Raw genomic sequence first — 6,691 nt, 5'->3', positions numbered from 1 at the left:
CATTAAAAATAAAGCCACGGTATCTGTAAAGACATATCTGATATATTTATGAAGCTTTCCACCATTTTGGCTGATTTAGTCAGTTTTATCTCCTCCGTCGTTCTCGCTTAGAAGGGTGTTTTATTTCTGACTCCTGAGGATTTTAAATTGTCAGATAATTTTGATCTGAGAATAAACTTGGTTGAAACTTATTTTTGTTTTTGGCTCCGCCCACTTGCTGCTGATTCTGTCTGGGGAAAAAAACCTGGTCCTGAAATAAACGGATGTTTTTCTGGCTCTTCGCATGACAAATGGTTTTCAGTGATGTATGTGATTTCATTTATCATTTGAGGAGAAGAGTCCTGTTTTTGCAGCATTTTAGTAACTGAACACATCGTCTGTATTAGAACAAAGCCTTTCCGCCACATGGTACAGTCATGTAGAGAACAATTATAAAACACAAAACATGGCTTATCTGATGTGTTTATCATGACAAAATGATTAATGAGTGTTTGATGCAAATGAATAAAACGTTTCTCTGGATGTAGAACCTGGAGGTGATTTTTAAATGACACCTTTTGTTGTTTCTTTGTGTTCTGAATACAACTTTGTTGATATTTGAGTCATTTGCCGAAAGGTTTTGTTGCTGTTTATGGTAATTAACATGAAACACTAAGGTTTAAACGCCTTTATATATTTTATGTCTGTTTAATCTCACAATATAATGTTTGTTTCAGCTTTATTCTGTAAATAATGACCACATTTATACAAGTGATCAAATATGGTAAGTCATCCTAAAATGTTTAATCCGATAGAATCCAACAAACTATAATCCTTCATAGAATTTGTTTTGGCTGAGGGCTGAGCACCCCCTCACCCCTGCCACGTGGACCTCAAGGGGTAAACCATCAACCCTGCTCAGTAGTCAACTTTCCTGGCGGGGTCACCTAATAGGACAGTGGGAGGGTAAAATAAAAAAATAAAATGGGAAATGGCTACTTCTAAGGTTCTACAACCCCCCAAGGTGCTTTACAACAGTGATTTACCCATTCACACGCTCACTGAGCCTTTTATTAATTCAATTCAGTTTATATAACGCCAATCATTACAAGTCGTCTCAAGGCACTAAAAGTTCCCTTTGTAAGAAACCCAGCGTTCCCCATGCATGCAGCAGGCGGGGTACTCCCTGGACATGTTGCCAGTCCATCGCAGGGCAACACAGAGGCACACTTAAGGACAATTCAGAGCAACCAATCAACCTGACGGTCGTGTTTTTGGACTGTGGGAGGAAGCCAGAGTACCCGGAGAGAACCCACTCATGCACAGGGAGAACATGCTAACTCCATGCAGAAAGACCCCAAGCTGGGATTTGAACGCTGGATCTTCTTGCTGCAAGGCAACAGCACTGGCCACTGCGCCACTGTGCAGCCCTTAAATGAGGATTTATAAGAGATTATTTTACTCAGATTACTCCAAAAGCACAAACCCTTTACTTTTGTTGACATTCCCGTCCAAACAAAAACCAGACTTCAGTTCTAGTTGGTTATTTTACAGACATTTGGATACAATCTCAGCTCATTTTCTCTCCAAACTGTTATTCAACCTAAAACAATTCGCTTTTGGTTTCAGAATGAGCACCCCCTCGTGCATGCTTGTGAAAACATTTGGTTTTGTTCAAATCCAAACAAACAACAGAGTCTGTGATTGTTCCCTGTTTTCCCTCGGTGGTTTTTGTTTCTGTAACAACCCTAACCCTGCTGGTTCTGAGCTGGTTGAAGCTTAGATATTTGGAAACTTAAACTTTCATCTGGATCAGGATTTTTGGGATTTTGCTTAAGTTCCTCTCTCACGGGAAGTTTGCTGAAGCTATCAGCTGTCAGCAGCTGTTCAAAACAAAACTGTTGGACTTTTCTGTGATAGATGCTTGAATACACAACCAAGGTGGGAAGAGCCTCCACAGAAGAAGTCTGGAAAGTGGTCTGAGGATGCTAGTGAGGGAAATGATCAGGTTCTTTGATCTAGGTTTTCTCCTAAATTCCACATCTATCCATCCATCCATTTTCATCCACTTATTCGGAGTCGGGTCGTGGGGGCAGCAGCCTAAGGCGAGAGGCCCAGACTTCCCTCTCCCCAGCCACTTGGGCCAGCTCCTCCGGGGGAATCCCAAGGCGTTGCCTGCCCAGGTGAGAGACATAGTCCCTCCACCGTGTCCTGGGTCTACCTTTAGGTCTCCTCCCGGTTGGATGTGCACGGAAAACCTCACCAGGGCAGCGTCTAGGAGGCATCCTGACCAGATGCCCGAGCCACCTCAACTGGCTCCTCTCGATGTGGAGGAGCAGCGGGTCTACTCTGAGCCCCTCCCGAATGACCGAGCTTCTCGCCCTATCTCTAAGGGAGAGCCCAGCCACTCTGACGAGAAAACACATTTCGGCCGCTTGTATCCGTGATCTCGTTCTTCCGGTCACTACCCAAAGCTCATGACCATAGGTGAGGGTAGGAACGTAGATCGACCGGTAAATCGAGAGCTTCGTCTTCTGACTCAGCTCTCTCTTCACCACGACAGACCGGTACAACGCCTGCATCACTGCAGATGCAGCACCAATCCGCCTATCGATCTCACGCTCCAGCTTTCCCTCACTCGTGAACAAGACCCCGAGATACTTAAACTCCTCCACTTGGGGCAGGACCTCATCCCTGACCCGGAGAAGGCATTCTACCCTTTTCCTAATCAAGACCATGGTCTCAGAATTAGAGGAACTGATTCTCATCCCAGCTGCTTCACACTCGGCTGCAAACCGCTCCAGCGAAAGCTGAAGATCAAGTTCTGATGAAGCCAACAGGACCACATCATCTGCAAAAAGCAGAGACCTGATCCTCAGGCCACCAAGATGGATGCCCTCCACACCTTGGCTGCACCTAGAAATCCTGTCCATAAAGGTTATGAACAGAATCGGTGACAAAGGGCAGCCTTGGCGGAGTCCAACTCTCACTGGGAACGAGCCCGACTTACTGCCGGCAATACGGACCAAGCTCTGACACCGGTCATACAGGGACCTAACAGCCCGTATCAGAGTGCCTGATGCCACATACTCCCGGAGTACCCCCCACAGGGCCCCCCGAGGGATGCGGTCAAACGCCTTCTCCAAATCCACAAAACACACGTGGACTGGTTGGGCAAATTCCCACGCACCCTCCAGGATCCCCCTAAGGGTATAGAGCTGGTCCAGTGTTCCACGGCCAGGACGAAAACCACATTGCTCCTCCCGAATCTGAGGCTCATCAATCTGACGGACCCTCCTCTCCAGAACCCCTGAATAGACCTTACCAGGAAGGCTCAGGAGTGTGATCCCCCTGTAGTTGGAACACACCCTGCGGTCCCCCTTTTTTAAATAAGGGGACCACCACCCCGGTCTGCCAGTCCAGTGGGACTGCCTCCAATGTCCACGCGATATTGCAGAGCTGCGTCAGCCAATACCGCCCCACAACATCAAGAGCCTTAAGGAACTCCGGGTGAATCTCATCCAACCCTGGAGCCTTGCCACAGAGGAGCTTTTTAACCACCTCAGTGACCTCAGCACCAGAGATTTGAGAGGCCAACCCAGAGTCCCCAGACTCTGCTTCCTCACTGGAAGACGTGTCGGTGGGATTGATGAGGTCTTCGAAGTATTCTGCCCACCGATCCACAACGTCCTGAGTAGAGGTCAGCAGCACACCGTCCCCACTATAGATAGTGTTGGTAGCGTACTGCTTCCCCCCTGAGGCGCCGGATTGTGGACCAGAATCTCCTCGAAGCCGTACCAAAGTCTTGCTCCATGGTCTCACCGAACTCCTCCCATGCCCAGGTTTTTGCTTTGGTGACCACCCGAGCCGCGTTCCGCTTGGACTGCGTCAGCCCCTCAGCTGCCTCTGGAGTCCCACAGGCCAAAAAGACCTGATATGACTCTTTCTTCAGCTTGACAACATCCCTAACCGCCGGTGTCCACCAGCGGGTTCGGGGGTTGCCACCACGACAGGCTCGACGATCCTGCGACCACAGCTCCGGTCGGCTGCCTCAACAATGGAGGCACGGAACAGGGTCCATTCAGACTCAGTGTCCCCCGCCTCCCCCGGAACATTTTGGAAGTTCTATCGGAGGTGGGAATTGAAGCTCCTTCTGACAGCAGACTCTGCCAGACGTTCCCAGCAGACCCTCGCGATACGTTTGGGCCTGCCTGGTCTGACCGGCATCCTCCCCCACCATCTGACCCAACTCACCACCAGGTAGTGGTCAATTTACAGCTCCGCCCCCTCTTCACCCGAGTGTCCAAGACATGCGGCCGCAGGTCAGATGAAACAACAACAAAGTTGATCATCGAGCTGCGGCCTAAGGTATCCTGGTGCCAAGAGCACATATGGACACCTTTATGTCTGAACATGGTGTTCATTATGGACAATCCATGACTGGCACAGAAGTCCAATAACAAAACACTCGAATTCAGATCAGGGGGGCCGTTCCTCCCAACCACACCTCTCCAGGTCTCACTGTCGTTGCCCACGTGAGCGTTAAAGTCCCCCCGCAGAACGAGGGAGTCACTGGAAGGAGCGCTTTCCAGCACCCCCTCCAAGGTCTCCAAAAAGGGTGGGTAGTCTGAACTGTAGTTTGGTGCATAAGCACAGACCACAGTCAGAACCCGTCCCCCCGCACGTAGGCGGAGGGAGGCTACCCTCTCATTCACTGGGGTAAACCCCAACGTACAGGCACCAAGATGAGGGACAACTAGTATGCCCACCCCTGCTCGGCGCCTCTCAGTGGGAGCAACTCCAGAGTGGTAGAAAGTCTAAACCCTCTCAAAGAAACTGGTTCTCCTCTCTGCTCTCTGGTTCTCTGCCAGTCTTCAAGAGTCGCCTAAAAACCCACCTCCTCTGCTTGGCGTTTCCCGAACATGTTTGAATCTGGCCCTCTTTTATGTTGATTTTATCTCACAGTTTTCATTGGTTCACTCTATCCCTCGTTTTACACATTTGTCTTCTACTAGAATGTTTCACCTTTTTTGTAATTTGTATTTTGTAATTTGAATTGCTTTTATTTTCTGATTTATTCACTATATTTAACTTTGCACTGTACCATGTTCAGCGCCTTGGGCTTCCTGACAGGGTTGCGGAAGGCGCTTTATAAATAAAGCTTTGATTGATTGATTGATTGTTTGATTGGTTCCAGAGCCAGAGCCATGCGTTGAGGTGAGTCCGACTATATCTAGTCAGAAACTCTCAACCTCACACACCAACTCAGGCTCCTTCCCCACCAGAGAGTTGACATTCCATGTGCCAAGAGCCAGCTTCTGTAGCCGAGGATCAGACCGCCAAGGTCCCCGTCCTCGACTACCACCCTTCACACACCGCACCCGACCCCTTTGACCCCTCCCACGAGTGGTGAGCCCATTGGAAGGGAGACCCATGTTTCCTCTTCGGGCTGTGCCCGACCGGGTTCAATGGGTGAAAGCCCGGCCACCAGGCGCACGCCAACATGGCCCACCTCCAGGCCTGGCCCCAGAGGTGGGGCCCCGGTGACCCACGTCTGGGCGAGGGAACACGGTTTCCATTTATATAATTCATCATAAGAGGTCTTTGGGCTGCTCTTTGTCTGATCCCTCACCTAGGACCTGTTTGCCATGGGTGACCCTACCAGAGGCAGAAAGCCTCAGACAACTTATGGGCCATTCCCATCTGTACCGGGTCGGCCCGGGCCGGGTAGCCACAGTCGGCCCCAGCCTGGCCCGGTTGATTCCACACATCCTTGCCTCAAGCCCATGTGAGCTGATTCTACCCACCAATCAGAGGCTTGCTCTAATGGAAGGTGTGAATTTGCTGTCAGCAGTGGGTGTGTTGGCCCTGGTCGGCCTGAAGCCAACCCCCTAGCGAAGAGGGCTGAGAATGAGCCTTGGTTGGACTGGAAAAATACCAGGCCACCCAGATATGTAAACAACCTACGCTACCCGGCCCGACCCGGTACAGATGGGAATGGCCCATTAGCTCCTAGGATCACTGAGACACTCAAACGCCTCCACCACGGTGAGGTGGCAGCCCAGGGAGAGGCTGCCAAAATTCCACAGTAAAATAATAAAATATTTATTCTGGTTATCACCCTTTAGTAGAAAGTGAAGAGGCTTTGTTATCACTTGTTACCATTTTGCATGAATTAATTCCTGAAAATGACACATAGGTCTGCCCTGGAAAGTTGTTTTTCTGTATTTTGACCTAATAATTTTCCAAACATCTACAGTAAAATGGTATCATATTTGTTATGAATATCACATGGAAAAGTAGTAGGTAAGTCTTGAACATTTTTGATGGTTTAGCCTTTCACATTCTCGTCATTTTATTGTTTTCACCTGAAAGGGCCCACGCCCCCCCTCTGGACACGCCCCTGTTCATCTCAACAGTCAACTGTCAACAAGCACCATCTTACATTGGTGATCTTCTTAGTCCCTACACCCCCAGCAGGTCCCTGAGGTCCAGTGATCAAAGCCTACTGGTTGTGCAGCACCAGGCTAAAGGTCAAAGGTGACAGATCATCTGCTGCTGTGGCCCCCAGACTCTGGACCTCTCTCCCCCTGAGCCTGAGATCAGTGGACTCAGTGGTCTCCTTTAAAAATCAGCTGAAGACTCACTTGTTCAAGCTGGCTTTTGTATGACCTTCTTCACCTCTCTCTCTTTATTCTGCTCTCCCCACCTA

This window comes from Nothobranchius furzeri, chromosome 6 (genome assembly GCF_043380555.1).
Source record: "Nothobranchius furzeri strain GRZ-AD chromosome 6, NfurGRZ-RIMD1, whole genome shotgun sequence".
NCBI lineage: Eukaryota > Metazoa > Chordata > Actinopteri > Cyprinodontiformes > Nothobranchiidae > Nothobranchius > Nothobranchius furzeri.
This window is presented reverse-complemented; position numbering follows the sequence as displayed.